The sequence below is a fragment of the Symphalangus syndactylus genome, chromosome 7 (assembly GCF_028878055.3).
Source record: "Symphalangus syndactylus isolate Jambi chromosome 7, NHGRI_mSymSyn1-v2.1_pri, whole genome shotgun sequence".
Classification (NCBI taxonomy): Eukaryota; Metazoa; Chordata; class Mammalia; order Primates; family Hylobatidae; genus Symphalangus; species Symphalangus syndactylus.
The window spans coordinates 63,035,208-63,054,636 of NC_072429.2; the positions used below are offsets into that span (position 1 = coordinate 63,035,208).

The 19,429-nt window shown below is 38.5% G+C and overlaps 1 pseudogene; it reads left to right on the plus strand.

The window, feature by feature from the left end:
- Positions 1–6,369: 6,369 nt before the first annotated feature.
- Positions 6,370–7,081, plus strand: LOC129485806 (signal peptidase complex catalytic subunit SEC11A-like; annotated as a pseudogene).
- Positions 7,082–19,429: the final 12,348 nt, after the last annotated feature.

Genomic DNA, 19,429 nt, shown 5'->3' on the forward strand with positions numbered 1-19,429 from the left:
CAGACACTTCTAGGAGCCAAACAACCATACCATGGGCTCAAACTCAAGATTTATGGACTCCTTCCTTCTCAATATAAAGAGATGTTTTCATAAAGTTCACAAAATCTTATTAAACTAGAATTTTTTAGTAGAAAATTTAGAACTTTTGAGAGTAGAAAACTGATTTAAAAAGGAATAGAAAGCTGATTTATAAAAAATTAATCATTGTACTGAATCTTCGAATTTCAATGATGAGGAATTTTATTTTAGTCAATTATTATACATCAAATGTAGGTTTAAAAAATGTAATACAGGTAGTCACACAATTATACTATGATACTTGCTAGTACTGAAATGCTGTGCTAGAAATATTTTAAGATTAAATCACAAAATTTAAGATTATTTATCAATAACCAATAATTTATCCAATTAAATTATCATAAGCAGATTGAGCACAACAGCTCATCCAGGAAACTTTTTTCAATATGGAGATAGAGTTTAAATTCAGGATGAACCACAGAGCATAAGAGTTCAGGTTCTGGGGCCGGAGGCTGAGGTATAATCCAGGCTCTCCTGTTCTCTAAGCTATTGACACCAGGGCAAACTATTCAACTTCTCCACCCTGTGTTACTCTCCCCAATCTCATTTCTCTCTCCCCTACAAAGAACCAATATCCTGAATTTGGTTTTCAACATTCCCGTGCATGCACTTGATTCTTTTTAAAGTAAGAATGTATGCCAATGTAAATAAAATATAGTCTTGTTTTGTATTTTTTACATTTTAAATAAACAGGATACACTAATTACAGCTTCTGTAACTTACCATTTTTTTCAATGTCACCTTTGATATTTATCTATGTTAATACCTAAAGCTCTAATTTATTTATATTCATAAAAATACATAAATTCCATTATGTTAAAAGGAATGCAATTTATTTAGCCATTCTCTTACTGATAGACCTTTAGGGCATTTACAATTTTTCACTTTTGGAAATAATGCTGCAGCAATCATCTCTGCACGTAAACAACTTACCTTCAAATGGAATTACAGTGTCACAGGTTATTAGGCATTTTAACTTTTAATACTGCCAAATTGCTCACAAAATCATAGTACTAATTTGTAACCCTACCAGCAGCATAAGTTTCCTCTTCCTTGCCATTGCAGCAACATTTCATTGTATCAGACTTGTAAATTTTTGCCTATCTGGTAAGTAAGAAACAGCTCCAGCTGCCATTTGCCAGATCACTGTGGAGGTTGAACATCTTGTAGTATTATGTATATTGGCTATTTCTGTTTCCTCTTCTGTAGCTTTCTTATTGATATCATTTGTCTATTTTTTCTTGGGTTGTTCAACTTTCTGTAACTGATTTTTAGGAGTTTATTGCATATTATTTATGCTAAAGCTTTGTCAATCATATGCTATGCAAATATCTTCATTCAGTCTTTGTCTTTTAACTTTCCTGATGGTGCTTTTTAATTTACTTGAATGTATCAATTATGATTTGTGCTTTTTGTTTGTTTTTCTTTTTTCTAGAAATCACTTCTTGCCCTGATATTAGAAAATATTGTTCTGTGTTTTCCAAAATTTTCAAAATATGATTTTTCAAATAAAATTCTGAAGAACCCTCTAGCACGTGTGTGTGCAGCAGTGTAAGACAGCTATTACTTTCTTTCACATCCATTCATTTATTTTACCTTTTCGTCAATCTACTCTATTCATAGAGTAGATACTATCAGAATTGAAGGTAAAATACAAACCTGAAAATATATTTCATAGACACAAGGCCACAGAGCTTGTCAGTAATCAAGAAAATCAAAGTGAGTATCTCCATCTAAATGAGCCCCAGGCATTTCCGTCATATCAACATGTAAATCTGAAGTCTTATCTTCCCTCCTCAGGCCACCTACCCGCCCACACTGCTCCTCTTCCTGCGTTCAGGTGTAGTCCTGGGTTTTATCAGCCAGGCTGCCCCATCAACCACGGAGATGGCTGCACACTGCACTTCCCGAAAGCTGGGTGGACACCCTCCCCAACCCCCAAGCAGAGATTAGAATATAATCAGTCTGGGCGAGGCCAGGCACTGATAGCTCCTAAAGCTCCCCAGATGATTTTAACGTGAAGCCAGAGTGGTTAGCCTCTAGATCAGTGCCTCACCCCCACTCCCACCCCTGCATATTTGGTAATACCTGGAGAAGTTTTTTGTTGTTTGTCTCCTCAGCACTCCCCAGGAGTGCTACTGTCATCTCATGGACAGAGGTCAGTGATGCTGTCCAACCACCTACCATGCTCACAATGCCAAGCCCCATAATCATTAAAGAAACAAAGCGTCGAGAGCCAAGGTTGAGAATTGGACCTAGAGTATGCTACCTCCACCTTTGTGACATAAAATGCTACTCAGCACCAATGGCATGGCATGTACATCACCAGAGAACTTGTTAGCCATGTGGAATCTCTGGGTCCTCCCCAGGCCTTCTAGTCAGAATCTACACTCCAACAGGAGCCCCAGGTAGCTCAGGGGCAGGTTACAGTTCAAGAGGCCTTGCACTAGGCAGCTTCCTCCCTCTCCCCTTCCCCCTGCAGATCTAATCAGATAACACATCCTGTCAGCACCATATCTTTATTCTCTCTGAAATTGTCCTGGCCCATCCATCCCGAGGACAATTTTATTGGCCCAAGGCTTCATTATTAGTCATCTGAAGTATTGCAATAACCTTCCAATCTGATCATTCTCTTCTGTCCTAGTTGAGCTTCTCACCCTTTCTGAGAGTTATGACAGATTTTAAGATGGAAGAACATAAGCAAACCTTCCCAGGGGAAAATGCACACATCACACACACCTACCCACCCTCACGTATTCCTAACATATTGCACACAATTTCAACAGGTTTGCATATCTTCTAACGTGCTCCTCAGACCCCTCCAGGCAAAAATCTCCACCTTAGTCTCTGAGTAAACAGATGTGAACTTTTGGGTACCCTGCTGAAAGCCCCAGCTCTTTGGTGTGGGTACCCAGGCCCCCCACAATTCCTCTCCACCACCAACAGCACAGCCTACACCAGCCAATCATATTCATGGCAGCTTCCTGTGTGCAAGTGCTCTGCCCCACCCCAGAGTTTAGCAGATGCTGTTCCTCCTGCCTGCTGCACCCTTCCTTCCAGAGTTGCCTGGCTTAACCCTGCTCCCACTTTGGGTTAGATTCCCTTTACTCCTGATCTCTTAGTTCCCAGAGCTTCTGTCTGCCACAGCACTTCCTGAAGTATAGCATAGGGGGTGTGTGTGTGTGTGTGTGTGTGTGTGTGTGTGTGTGTGTGTGTCTTACAAGTCTCTCATCACTTCTGAGTCAGGAAAGGGTATCTTTCATCATCTACATTACGCCTGTAATCTCAGCACTTTGGAAGGCCGAGGCGAGTGGATCACGTGAGGTCAGGAGTTCGAGAACAGCCTGGCCAACATGGCGAAACCTTGTCTCTACTAAAGATACAAAAATTAGCTGGGCGTGGTGGTGAGCACTTGTAATTTCAGAGTTTCATCTCTGCAACTTCAGTTCCTGACACAAACAGAAGCTCATTAAAGGTTACTAATAAATGTAAAGGAACAATAAAGCTAGCATTATTTCTACTCGATCATATTTCTTTCCAATGTATGCTTTGGTAGCTTGGCATTTTCTCCTTATTAATAAGGTATAATGCCTTATTTCTTAGTCAGGCATTATACTCAGAAAGTATGAGTGTTCATGCTTTTAAAACATACATTTTCTTATATTCCTGAAACATAAGTAAAAAAGATTAAAGGTATGATCATGATAAATGAGTGAGTGCCTAGGAGTCCCCTGGGTTCTGAGGAAACGTACCCCAAGATCTATGCTCTCATAATATTGCCTCCAGAAGCTCAGCCCTGACTTCTGCAGGTCTTCCTCTGGGAATTCACAGCCATTCTCAGCTGATTATGGGAGATGAGAATCTAGAAACATTTTCCATGTTTGAATGTCCAGTTGAAAGAGTTCATTAAAGACATAGATATTGAATTCCGATAAGAGATAGAAGTTTTAAAGCTAGAAATGTTTATCACTAAAAACATTTTAATATACCTGCAGAGATTACAAACTAGTGCATTATGTTTATTTTAAAGGGATAAGAGTCTCCCTAACACCAGGTCACCGGTTTTCAGGTAAAACCAGAATTTACAAACTCACCATCCTCATTGAGAGAAATGTTGGGAAAGTTGCTTAATAAGAATAAAACACATTCATTAAAGAAAAGCCTTTTACAAACAAATAACATTAAAATATTTTACAGCCATGTTGTTTTATATCTTCTACTCTTTTGCAATTACAACTTATTTCTCTCTGCCTTCCAAAACAAACAAACATGAAATATCGTTTGCTTTTAAGGTGTCACCTCTTCTTTGCTTTGATTTAGTGCTCTTTGGCCACAAGCCCACTGGCCCCAAGCCACATCATCAGGCTCCTCTGCATTGCCTTGGAAGGGAAGGATTTGGCACTGCAGTACAGGAAGCCTGCTCCAGCCAGAGTTCCTACAAAGTGCCCTCTGCGTGGCAGCTGCCATCTGTTCGGCTTTCTCTCCTTACACGGGGCAGGTCCTCAGGATGCCCTGTTCCCCTTTTCCCAAGACGACCCCCTTCCCCAAAGACAAAGGCTCTGTCCACACCCCCCAGGGAAACAGGGTAGAAGGGCAGATCCTTCTCAGGGACCAACATAAAGGAAACAGCAAACAGCCTACATATTTGAAAGTGTTGACAAGGTCGTGTCTGAGGAAAACAACAACTAACAAAACAAAACAAAGCAAAGCAAAACAATTCTCTTCTCTTCCAAACACCCTTAAGTCCTCAATCCTAGAATCATTTCCTCCCTGTCCACATGAGTTAGAGCTGCACTGAATTTGTCACTGCAGACAGGCAAGATAACAGAGAAAAACAAGTCAACAGACACCAACCAGTAAGCTTTTGAGGTCTTACATAAAGAAAGTGTTCTGCCAGTGTCTGGGGTTGGTACCCCTGGTTTGAGATGGGTTCTTCTACTTACTGGCTCTATCTCAAACAAATCACAGAATCTCTTTGAGCATTCATTTCCTCCCCTGTAAGATCAGAATGGAGATAAAAATTAAACCTATCTCACAACAGCCTCCCTCATACTCCTCTTTAATTCAAGAAATTTTGCTTGAATTATCAGAGTAAGAATTTACAATGTCCGGCCAGGCGCGGTGGCTCAAGCGTGTAATCCCAGCACTTTAGGAGGCCGAGATGGGTGGATCACCTGAGGTCGGGAGTTCTAGACTAGCCTGACCAACATGGAAAAATCCCGTCTCTACTAAAAATACAAAATTAGCCGGGCGTGGTGGCACATGCCTGTAATCCCAGCTACTCGGGAGGCTGAGGTAAGAGAATCGCTTGAACCGGGGAGGCAGAGGTTGCACTGAGCCGAGATCGCCCTGTTGCACTTCAGCCTAGGCGACAGAGAAAGACTCTGTCGCAAAAAAAGAAAGAATCCATGGTGTACAATTCAGATGTGGTCAATAAAGCATCGATACAACACTTTACAGACGCAAAAACCTCTGCATCCAAGGTCTCTCTATTCATGTCTCAGGCTCTGAGGTCAACTATTCCCTTCCATTAAACAACTTCCTGTTTTGCTCTGTAGTATCCTTTATCACCCTGGACTCTTTGCACTATTTTTGTTCTGCTTTTTTTCTACCCGCAAAATCATTGCACCTGAACAAGAAACTGATTTGTTTTTAAATCAGATTTTCTCACAGAATCAGTGACATAAGAGGATTAATTGTTTGTTTTCAATCTTTTTTCTCCTCCTAGATCTATTTTTAAAACAAATTTTATTTTGGGATGTCCTGACTGGGATGATACTAAATTGAAAAGCCTGGTGCAAATTTTATTGACCTCCGTTTCCTACTATAAAGGATGTCCCCGACTAATCTGTCATCTACAGGGCAGACAAAGGCCAGAGGCCAGGGAAGCCAAAACAGATGGTGTGTGCAAGAAGCCCAGGGCCAGACTCTTTACATTTTGTTGATTGGCTTTAAAATAGTCAACTAGAAGAAAAAGGAAAAAACACATGGGCATTTTTCTTCTTATTCCAAGCTGTGCCAAACTAAATGTTACTCACAATGTGCATGGCAAACACAGTGCCTACAAATAGATTTTTAATCAATGTTTCTTGGGTATGATAGAATGAATGGATGGAATGATGGATGGATGGTTGGATAGATGGGTAGATAAATAAATGAATGAGTGAATATTATTGAAGGTTTTCTGTTTAAACCATGCCCAGAACACAAAAAGACAAAAGTTATCACTTAGAAAACTCCATGAATTACAGGCCAGTCGTTCCACCGACTGGTCCTCACGCCCTCTCCCTTGCCGGTGTCCCGCTCGCCATCCCCGCCATGCTGTTTCTAGACTTTTTGGATGATGTGCAGCGGATGAACAAGCGGCGCCTCTATTATCAAGTCCTAAATTTTGGAATGATTGTCTTATCGGCACTCATGATCTGGAAGGGGTTAATGGTAATAACTGGAAGTGAAAGTCCAATTGTAGTGCTGCTCAGTGGCAGCATGGAACCTGCATTTCATAGAGGATATCTTCTCTTTCTAACAAATCGAGCTGAAGATCCCATACCAGTGGGAGAAATTGCTCTTTTAAAGATAGAAGGAAGAAAGATTCCTATAGTTCACCGAGTCTTGAAGATTCATGAAAAGCAATATGGGCATATCAAGTTTTTGACCAAAGGAAAGAAGTCGTGGGGAGAGCCAGGGGATTTGTTCCTTATAATGGAATTGGGACGATCCTCATGAATGACTATCCTAAATTTAAGTATGAAGTGCTTTTTTTGCTGGGTTTATTTGTGCTGGTCCATCGTGAGTAAGAAGTCTGCCTTGCCGTTCCTGGGAAGATGCCACACTTTTCATTACTGGATGTTTGGAGTAGATATTGGCCTGTGATTGGTAGAATGGAGAACACACGTGTTGGGGTTTCTTGACAGCACCGGTTTGCATTAGTTTTTGTTTCCACGCCAGAGTTTGTGTGGGTGGCCGCATGTGCACTACAGAGTGCATTTGAGGGGACTTTCATTCACAGGATTTTATAGTTGTCATTGTCACACTTTCACATTTTTGTACACCAGTGAATTTTTTATATTAAAAGTTTGAGCCAAAAAAAAAAAGACAATTCTATGAATTACAAAGTGAATGCCTCCCTACTTTTTAGAGATTAACAATGTAAAGTTTTATCCATATCCTTCCCTATTTTGTCATATTTTAATACTTTTATTGTTTTATATTATTTATATATTTATTTATATATCATTAATTTTTTCCCGAATTACAATCACCATTGTCCATAGTGATCTACATCTCATTTTTTTCACTTATACATCAAGAATATTTGTTCATGTCAGTGTATAGAGATCCACATTGTTCTTTTTTAATGACTACGTGATATTCTGTCGTATAGCCATACTGTAAGTGATTTAGTCAGACTCCTATTGAAAATTAAATTGTGTTCAATTTTATGCCATTGCCACAATACTGCAATGGACTGCCTCGTATATATATTACTTATGTCACTGATCATCTGTATTTTTTAAAATCATTAATATGCTTTGTTATTTTCTGTATTGGTTTCTTTTTCAATTTTTTTTTTTTTTTTTTTTTTTTTTGAGACAGGATCTTACTCTGTCACCCAGACTGGAGTGCAGTGGCACAATCACAGCTCCCTGCAATGTCAACCTTTCAGGCTTCAGTGATCCTCCCACTTCTGCCCCACTGAATAGCTGGAACTACAGGCACACATCACCATGCCTGACTGATTTTTTTTATTTCTTATAGAGACAAAGGTCTCACCATGTTGTCCAGGCTGGTCTCAAACTCTTGAGCTCAAGCAATCTTCCTGCCTCGGCCTCCCAAAGTGCTGGGATTACAGGTGTAAGCCACCACACCTGGCCTATTTTTTCTTTATAGAAACTGCATATTCAAAATTTTAACATTTGTCATTTGTATGTGTGGCAAATATATTCTCTCAATCTGTTGCTTGCCTTTTAACTTTGTTTTTGGCATCCTTCGCTGTTTAATTCTTTTAAGCTTTTCTATTGTTTAGTTTAGTTTTTCCTTTATTACTTTTTCTTTTCTAAATAATCCTAAGGAGCTTCCTCAACCCCAAGTTTATAAAAATGTATATCTATTTTTGATAATTATACCTTCTGTGATTGGGACATTTAATGCTGACTTAATATCCATGTATGTTACCACATTCCAACCTTTTTCAGAATCAAGTTACATGGATGTGACTCATTCTAGCCAATGAGATGTTGGCAGAGGTGACATAGGCAGTTCTATGTCATTTTTACCCCGATCATGAAGACCCCTGTGTGAACCTTCATATCTCTCTTCCACTTCAGCAGTACACCTTGAAACCAAATGGTTCAAATTTTGTGGGAACAAAATGGAAGCAGCCTTGATCCCTGAGTCACCACATGGAAGGAAGCTTCCTTTGAAGAGTCTCCAGGCTCGCTTCAGACTTCACGTAATCAAGAAACTTTCCTGGCTGGGTGTGGTGGCTCACGCCTGTAATCCCAACACTTTGGGAGGCCGAAGCAGGCAGATCACCGGAGGTCAGGAGTTCAAGACCAGCCTGGCCAACATGGCAAAACCCTGTCTCTACTAAAAATACAATAATTAGCTGAGCATGGTGGCACGCCTGTAATCCCAGCTACACAGGAGGCTGAGGCAGAAGAATTGCTTGAACCCAGGAGGCGGAGGTTGCAGTGAGCAGAGATCATGCCACTGCACTCCAGCCTAGGTGACAGAGTGAGACTCAGTCTCAAAAAAAAGAAAAAAAAGAAACTTTCCTATGTTAAGCTACTGTGATCTTAAGATATTTTTGCTATTGCAGCATAGTTAACCTAGCAGTGTTTTTTTCTCTACATTTAGAAGTTTAATTCATCTATAATTTATATCCTGCAATGTGAGAGTAAGTTTGTTTGTTTTTTCAAAATACTGCCATTATCATAATATTAAACTGTTCTAACTTAGAATCTTTTTTTTTGGATGGAGACCACTCCTTCAATGATTAGATGAGATATAAGATGGAAATAAACATTTGACGACTTACAGGTTCAGGGGGTACACACCATGCCTGGAGGCCACACACACACGCATTGCATACACACACACACACACACACACAGAGGTCAGGGAGTGTGTGGAGAGAGGGATCCGTGGGCCAGTCCCTTTATTGGAGTCCAGGACATTATTCAAACAGATTTCCTAAGAAGAGTTTTAGTTAGCGGGTTCAAAGCAGCAGGCACAAATTCCAGGTCACACTGTGACTGAGAGGTGGTGACTGTAGCACATCTGCACAGACCATGTAGGATATGGGGGTCAGTAGGGCCAGTCAAGTAGGTTGTATCCAGCTGTCCCATAGGGAGGGGGTTACCAGGAGGCAGTTGTATAAGGCAGATAGCTGGATCAACAACACTGAGCAACTGGGTGTGGGAGTGGGGGGAGCATAAAACTGGAAACTGTGTCAAGACAGACTAACTCTGCTACTGATAAGAGAAAGTTAAATGTTCAAAATGGATGTTCAGGCAACATGAAATTATAAGATTCACTACATAAACCCACATATATCAATGTATCTGTTTCTACATTCTCTAGGTACCACTGATCTATTTATCTATCTCTACACCATTACCCAACCATTTTTATCTAAGTAATTATGTGTTATCTTAGGCAGCAAATTTCTCCTTCTGATTCTTCTTTTCAAATGCTAACTTCATTGTTACAAATAAATTTTAAAACCAACTTGTCTATTTCCCAAAACAATTCACTGGGATCCTAATCAGATTTGCATTATCTTTGTAAATTTACTTGGGAAGGAACAGCATCTGTATTTTATTTAGTCTTCCTCCCGTGAGGAATTATTACTATGTCTCATTGGTTTTAGTCCTATTTTAGGTCCTTTAATAAAAATATATATAGTGCTCTTATTAAGTTATTCTTAGATGTTTTACAAACTAATTTGACAATATCTTGAATGTGATTTTTCCCATTTTAATTTCTAATTGTTCAATGCTAGTAAAAGAAAGTAATACTTATTTCTGTATTCCATCTTATATAAAGCCATTTTTAAAAATTTAATAGTCTAACAGTCTGTAAATTTGTTGTTGTTGTTGTTGTTGTTGAGACAGAGTCCCTCTCTGTCACCCAGGCTGGAGTGCAGCGGCATGATCTCAGCTTACAACAATCTGCACCTCCCGGGTTCAAGTGATTCTCCTGCCTCAGCCTCCCGAGTAGCTGGGACTACAGGCACTTGTCATCACACCCAGCTAATTTTTGTATTTTTAGTAGAGACACGGTTTTGCCACGTTGGCCAGGCTGGTCTCAAACTTCTCGGCTTAAGTGACCTGCCTGACTCGGCCTCCCAAAGTGCTGGGATTACAGATGTGAGGTACCTCGCCTGTCCTGTTGAATTTATTAGATTTTTAGGTATATTGTAATATCATCTACAACTGATAAATGTGTTTCTTTTCTTCCAAGGTCATTTTCTTGTACTCCTAGTTTACTTAAAGCTTTTTAAAAAGGGATTTAGGGGCCAGGCCCAGTACACTTGACTTAATCTGTTCAGGCTGCTAACAGAATACCACAGATGGGATGGGGTATAAACAGCAGAAATTTATTTCTGGAGGCTGGAAATAAGTCCAAAATCAAGGCTTTAGTAGGTTCAGTGTCTGGTGGGGACCTGCTTCATACACTGGTGTCTTTTCGTTTGCCTTCTCTCTGTGTCCTGACAAAAAGGGGAAAGAGATTTCCCTGGGGCCTCTTTTATAAGGGCACTAATCCCTTTCATGAGGACCTCACTCTCATGATGTAATCACCTTTCAAAGCCCTACCTCTAAATATCATCACATTAGGGATCAGGTTTCAACATATGGATTTGGGAGGATACAAATATTAACTCTTTAATAGCAATATCTAATTCTGAGTTTCAATTTTAAATAGGATCTAAGAAGCTTGGTTGTAAAATCTCAGGTAAAAGCTGCAGGTGACCAGATACTGAGGCTCAGCCTATGCTAAAGTTGCCTAAATGCCTTCGGCAGAAATCAGGATTGGTCTTGGAGACTGGAGCAGGGCAGAGACTTATAAGGAGGCCATGAAGGCTGGGAATCCAGCAAGACTTGAGAACAAGGAGTGATTATTACGATCTAAGATTACTCTACTGAAACTTTTCTTCTATGTCACGAAGCCACTCTGCTTGCTTGGTACTGGCTGCCTAGAATGTGTTTGAGAAGGATTCTGAGGTCAAGACCATGTGCGCAAAGAAAGGGACGTGATAAATCGATGGTGGACAAGAGATAAGAGGATGGAAGCATTTGTGCCAAACTGAGACCACTTCCTCATCCTCACAGCAGCAGGCTCTGCACGTTCCTCCCAGATCAGAAATAGCAACACCTCCTCAATGCCTCATTCTCGCCAGTTTTTGAGATAGGAATAGCACTGGGTGGTCGCAGGAGGATGGAAAAACCCAAACAACAGCAAAAACAGGAACTAGGCAAAGAAACCACAAGATAACAGAAAACCCAAAATAAGGGAGAAAATGGCCAAAACCTCAGTCAGGGTGATATGTTCATGATTCTTCCAGACAAACCCAAACAAGGGAGAAAGGGGATGATAACCAGATAGCTCCCTGCAATCCCCTCCTTTTCCAGAACCTAATAATTATTCCACCCATTAGTTAAATACCCATAAATTAGGAACCCAAACTCCATCGTGCACAAGTCATTCTCACGAGCACACACACACTTCTTCTGTGTGTGCTTTCACTTAGCAATGGAGGCTTCTTGCCCTGCACTTCATTCTGGCTCGTCCCTGAATTCTTTCTCACATCAGCTAGGGGTGGGGTCTCACTGGCATCAGGAGACCCACCTGAGCCCTCCAGCAACAGTTTTGTTAATATCCGTCTATCACATTGCACTGGAGATTACACATGTACTAGATTGTCAGCCATTTGAAGGCAAAGAACATATTTTAATTATCCCTGTATTCCATCAGCTATTTTGGTAACTGGCATTTAATAAATATTTGTTGGCCAAATTAATATCTTTGATGAGAAAAAAATAGATAAGATTCCTAAAAAATTCTCCTTGCCATTCTGAGTGTGTAGCCCATTTCTGTTCCTAGTTCCCAAAGAAACATATCTACATATTTTGATTTGGGTAACCACCACCACAATAAAGAGACATAATAAGTACATCAATGCAGAGATTTTCACCACACTACCCCGTTTAGTTACGCCCACATTCCACCCCACTCCACCACACCTAACTCCTGGCAACCATGAATCTGTTTTCCATGTCTATGGTTTTGTCATTTCCATAATGATATATAAATACAATCACACAGTTTGTGATCTGTAGAGACTAGCTTTATACAGTCAGCGTAATGCCCTTGAGATCCATCCAACTTGATTCATGCATCAATAGTTCATTCTTTTTATTCCTGGGTAGTTATTATGTGGTATGGATACACCAGTTTGTTTAACAATTTACCTTTCATTTGTTTGTTTGTTTAGAGATGAGGTCTCCCTCAGGCTGGTCTGGAACTACTAGGCTCAAGCTATCCTCTTGCCTTATCCTCCCTCAGTGCTGGGATTATGGGATTGAGCCATCACACCCAGTCCCATTTACCTAATGAGGGATATTTTGGTGGATTCTAGTTTTTGGCTATTACCACTATCAATAATTGCATACAGGTTTTTGTGTGAACACACATTTTCATTTCTCTGGGATAGATACCCAGCCGTGGAATTGCTGGGTCATGAGGTAGTGTATGTCTAATTTAAAAATAATAATAATACCAATACTACCATGTTATTTTCCAGTCGTTAGTAGCATTTTTCACTCCCACCAGCCATGTGTGAGAGACAAGTTTTTATACACCTTTGCCAGGATTTGATAATTTCACTATTTTTTTAAATTTTAGGCATTCTAATAGATGTGTAGTAATATCTCATCCTTGATAGCTAGTAATGCTGAACACCATGTGCTTATTTGCCATCTCTATATATCTTTGATGAAATGTCTCATGATCTGTGGCCTGTTTTCTAATTAGATTGTTTTTTACTGTTGAGTTTTGAGGTTTATTTGTAAATTCCAGTTATGAGTCCTTTATCTTATATGTGGTGTGAAATATTTTCTCCCAGCCTGTAGGTTGTTCCTTATCCTCTTAACAGGGTCTTTTGCAGAGCTAAGGTTTTTAACTTTAATAAAATCCAACTTATTGATTTTTATTTTATGAATTATGCCTTCAGCATCATGTCCAAGAACTCTTCACAAGCATTAGATCCTAAAGATGTTGTCTTATGTTAACTTGTCAGTTTTATACCTTTACATTTTATCCATATTTGATTCATAGATTTTACATTAAATCCATAATTCATTTTTAGCTTATTTTGTTTAAGGAATGAAGTTGAAATTGAGGTTCATTTTTTTTTTTTTGCTTCTGGATAACCAATTACACAAGCAGCATTTATTGAAGAGATGTTCTTTCCTTCATTGAATGGCTTTTGCACCTCTGTCATAAATTGGATGGGTGTATTTCTATTGAGAATGATCTACTGATCATTCTGTCTATCCCTCTGCCAACACCACACACAGTCTTGTTGTCAAATTTACGTATGCAGAGGTATTCATAGCCTTGATTTGTTAACCCTGTTGATGTCTGCAGGGTTGACAGTGCTATCTCCTGTCTCATTCCTGATATTAGTAAGTTGTGTCTTCTCTTTGTCATGATAGATTTTTCCCAGTATTATTGATCTTTGCAAAGGACTAACTTTTTTTCCATTGCCTTTCTCCATTAATTTTCTGTTTTCAATTTTAATTTTATTAATTTTCTATTTAACCTTTATTGCTTCATGCCTTCTCCTTACTTTGGGTTTGTACTCTTCTTTTTCTAGGTTTTTGAGACAGGAGCTTAGATTATTGATTTGAGATTTTTCTGGTTTTCTAATGTAAGTGTTTAGTGCTATAAAGTTATTTCCTAGTATTGCTTTAGTTGTGTCCCACAGATTTTTATATGTTGTATTTTCATTTTAATTCAGTTTAATAAATTTGTTAAATTTCCCTTGAAACTTTCTCTTTGACCTATGAATTATTTACAAGTGTCTCGTTCAGTTTCCAAGTGTTTGGAGATTTTCTCCTATTATATTTCCAATACTGATTTCTAGTTTGAAACCTTTGTAAGTCAGAGAATATACTCTGAATAATTTCCATTTTTTGAAATTTATTGAAGCTTATTTTATCCCCAGAGTACAGTCTACACTGGTAAATATCCCATGGGCAGTTGAAAAAAGGATGGGTATTTTGCTCTTATTGTGTGGAATAATTTGTAAAAGCCCACTAAATTCTGCTGGAGGATAATGTTACTAAGTTCTTCTGTATCCTTGCTGATTTTCTATCAAGTGTTCTATCAATTATTTGCTTTCTTTTGATTAATGTTTACATAGTATATATTAATATTTTCCCCCTTATATTAGTCAGAGTTCTCCAGAAAAACACAACTAATAGGAGGTATATCTATATATCTAGGAGATAGATCTATTTAGATATAGATATAGAAGATATAGATATAGATATAGATATAGATATAGATATAGATATAGATATAGATATAGATATAGATTAGATGTAGATATAGAAAGATTTGCAATAATGGAGGCTGAGAAGTTCTACATCGTCCTGAAAGATCTTCAGCTAGCAAGCTGAAGACCCAAGAGAGCTGATATGTACTTCCAGTCCAAGTCTACAGGCCTGAAAACCAGGAGAGCTAAGGGTGTAAGCTCCAGTCTGAAAGCCATTAGGCTTGAGACCCAATGTTTCAACCTGAAGATAAAGGCCAGAAGGACCAATATCCCAGCTCAGTCAGGGAGAAGGCGTTCCCTCTTACTCAGATTTTTGTTCTATTGGGGTCTTTAAATGATTGGATAAGGCCCACCCACATTATCGAAGGTAGAGTAAATCTGTTTTACTCAGTCTACTGATTCAAAGGTGAATCTCATCCAGAAACACCCTCACAGACACACTCAGAATATTGATTGGCCAAATATCCAGACACCATCTGACCCAGCCAAGCTGACCTATAAAATGAAATGTCATACCATCCTTTTATGTTCAACCTCCTTTTATTATTATATTTGAAATTAGTTTCTTGTGGACAGTTCCTTGCAAATACTGATATGTTAAGGCTGAAATATGCTATTTCATTTTCTGTTTCCTGCTTATTTTTCAATTTATATCTTCTTCTTGTTATCCTGTGTATTATTTGAAGATTTTAAAGAATTCTGACTTGATTTCTCTATGTGTTTGGGGCATATTGCTTTGTATAGCTTTTTAAGTGGTTGCTCTATGTATTCCATTACATGTATACAACACAATGGGTGTTGACAATTTAGCAGTTCAGATGAAGGCAGAAACTTTATCTCCTGTTACATTTTTTACTGTCTTCCGTTTATAATATAATTTTCTTAAATATTCCCTATGCATATATTGAGAACCACTTAGATGGTGTTGTATTTTTCTTCAACTGTCAAACATAATTTAGAAAAGTCAAGAGAAGGAAAACCTATTGCATGTACCTCTATTTTTGCTTACCATGTTCTTTCTTTATACCCAGTGTTCCAAGATTCTTTTTTTAAATGTAATTTCTTTTCTATTTCGAGAATCTCTTTAACGATTTCTTTAAGGCATGTCTGCTGGTAACGTACCTCTCTTAGTTTTTTTCTTTATCTGAGTATATTAGTTTCCTGTTGTTACTGTAAGAAATTACCACAAACTAAGTAGCTTAAAACAAGACAAATGTATTATCTTACCATTATATAGGTCAGAAGTCCAAAATGAGTCTCACTGGACTAAAGTTAAGGTGTCAGCAGTTTTAGTTCCTTCTGGAGGTTCTAGGGAGGATCTGTTTCTTTCCTTTTCTACATTCTTTGTGTTGTGGCCCTTTCTTCTTCAAAGCCAACAGGTAGCATCTTCAAATCTGTCACAAACTCTCTCTCCCCTCTCTACCTCCCTTCTGTTTCTATCATCATTTTCTTTTCTCTGACACTGACCTTCCTGCCTTCCTCTTATAATGACCCTGTGATTACATTGGACCCACCCAGATAGTCCAGAATAACTTCTCCACCTCAAGATCTTGAACCGAATCACATCTGAAAAGTCCTTTTGCCATGGAAGGTGATATGCTCTCAAATTCTATGGATTAGGGCATGAGCATTTGGAGGGGAGTAACTATTCAGCCTGACTCACTAAGAAGATCTTGATTTTCCCTTCATTCCTGGAAGATATTTTCTCTGAATATAGAATTCTGGGTTAATTGTTCTTTTTCTTTTTAGGCACTTGAAGAATGTGCCACTTTGTCTTCAGCCTCCACTGTCTCTGATGAAAACTCCACTATCACTTGAATTGTTACAAGTAATCTCTCGCTTGCTGCTTTCAAGGCTTTTTTCTTGGTCTTTGGTTTTTAGAAGTTTGGTTATGAAGTGTCTTGACACAGAAATATTTGAGTTTGTCCTATTTGTGGTTTTCACAGCTCCTTGAAACTACAGGTTTACATCTCTTGCCAAATTTGGGAGATTGTCAGCTTCTGTGATATTTTGATGGAATAGAGCAGATATTATCTAAAAGTTGTCTCATTAGACTGGTGTCTTAGTCTGTTTGTCCTGCTATAACAAAATATCACAGGCCAGGTAATTTATAAACAATAGATATTTATTTATTTTGGTTATGGAAGCTGGGAAATCCAAGATTAAGGCATTGGTATTTAGTGTCTGGTAAGGGCTGCTCTCTCCTTCCAAGATAGCATCTTGTAGCTGCATTCTCTGGAAGAGAGAAACACCGTGTCTTCACATGCTGGAAAGGACAGAAAGGGCAAGAGAGCACTTCTTTCAACCTACAGCCCTTTGATAAGAGTGCTAATCTCATTCATGAGGGAAAAGCCTTCATGACTTAATCACCTCCCAAAGACCATACCTCTTAATATTGTTGAACTGAAAATTAAGTTGCAGTATAAATTTTGCAGGAGATGCCATCATTTAAACCATAGCAAGTACACTTTTCTTGGTCATTTGGGAAACAGATTCACCTTTGGGCTTTTTTAGTCTAAATCCTTTGGCATTTCCACATTACGTTTCTCGAATACCCAATCTAGAATACCTGAGGCAACACAAAAGCCCAGGTCCCATGATCCCTAACCAGTCCTTTTAGTTTCTCATCTTTTAAAGTCTTCTGATATTTACTTTTTATGTAATGCCCACAGTTTTTAGCTGTAGTTAGCAAGAGGAATAGAGAAAAGTATATCTATTGCATATTCCTGCAGGCAGGAGCCAAGACAGCTTGTTTTCTACAATTTATTGTTGTTGTTCTTGTTGTTTTTTGAGACGAAGTCTCACTCGGTCGCCTAGGCTGAAGTGTAATGGTGCGATCTCGGTTCACTGTAACCTCTGACTCCTGAGTTCAAGTGATTCTCCTGCCTCAACCTCCTGAGTAGCTGGGATTACAGGCACGTGCCACCACGCCCAGCTAATTTTTATTTTTTGGAGAGATGGGGTTTCACCATGTTTCCAGGTTGGTCTCGAACTCCTGACCTCAAGTGATCCGCCCACCTCGGCCTCCCAAAGTGCTGGGATTACAGGCGTGAGCCACCATGCCTGGCTTTACTCTTACACTCTGTTGTCTTAATTGCCTCATGTAAAATTTCATTCCTTAATAAATATAAACATAATCAGTCCACATCTTCAACAGCATGTCATCTTTTGTGTGTTTCTTCTCTTTTCACACATTTTACCATCAATAAGAAATGCTTAAGAATGTATAAAAGTATGTGTAACTTGGGTACCCACTGTGGCTTTTTAAAAATAGTTAAAACAGAAAATTATTTAAATGTCTATCAGCACAGAATATGTATTTTACTATCATACAAGGGGATACCATGCAGCCACTGAAAAAATGAGATATACATGTAAAAAACTCTAGGCTACATTGCCATAGAGTAAGAACAATTAAATTGCATATCATTTTTTTAAATTGTGATTTTCTTAAATTTTGAATTTTAAGTGATGCTGAGCCAAATAAATAAGAAACGTTTCAGTTTTCAATAGCTATGGTCCGGAAGCTATTTCATATGACTTATTTCATTTGATATTCACAATGTACATACTCAGGGCAAGTATTACTCCCATTAACTTCGGCCCAACACAGTTTCTGGATAACACTCAATTTCCTATAAATTTCTTGAGGTCCAGATGCAAAGGTCCAATCATGTTTTTCTCTTTAGTACCATCTCTCCAAAAACATTTGAAAAGGTAGGATAAATAAATCTGACATTGTACAGAAAACCAAAACTTGAAAGCTCTGCTCCCAAAGTCCTCAGAATTCATTTTCAACAAACAGATGTTTCTCCTTCTCCATCTACTCTACATACATATCAGAAAAACAGCCTTAAAGCTTTTAATTACAAAGAGGTCTATGACATATGACTTTTCTACTTCAAAGGACTCTAATAATAGCGCATGCATAGGAATATAGCACTCTGAGCAGAGTAAACAAACACTTCTCTCTCCTGAGAGAGATCAGATGAACCTGCTGATGTCAGATCTCTCCCAGAATTCCATTGTTGTCTCTCCAAACAGCCTTTAAGGAAAATCACCAAATCTGGGATGGGGAGCTTTTCTCAAACGTGTTTCCTTTCAAAACATAGGGAAACAGGATTTTTGGCCACAGGAGATCAAGGTCAGCAATCTAACAGAATTGGTCCTTTTGAACTTCCTTTCTAAGAAACACATTATGTTATCTGATGAAGGCTGTTACATTGAAAATCTTGTTGATACTCAGGCCATGATCAATTTTGTTCATCACCCAGTGATCTCAGGAAGCACACCTATAAAATCCACAAATCAGTCTGATATCAAAATGCGTATTTTCAAGATAATGTGAGCAGTGTAAATTCTGTGAGGACTGGGACAGTGTTTAATCATTTTTTATGCACCATACAAAGAACTGTATAGTGCTTGCACATTAGTAAATAATAATTATTTGTTTAATTAGTAGTTATATTTTAACAGTAAAAGAAAACGAAATTTATGAAAAAACACAGACTCAAGAATGCAAAGATATACACATATAACACTCAAACCGAGCTCCTCTCAGACACTGTATTGCTTTCAGAGACCTGGATTTATATGGAGTTATTTGTAAATATGGACATTCTTACCAAATAAAATAAAGTCCATTTTTAACTAGTATTGTTTTAGCACCACCGTCTTAGATTTGTACAATTTTTTTTTGAACATTTAAAAAATTTTCCAGCAAATTTTGACATTTTAGTATTACAGAAATTTCTGTGGAGAAATTGAGATTTATCTAAAGGCACC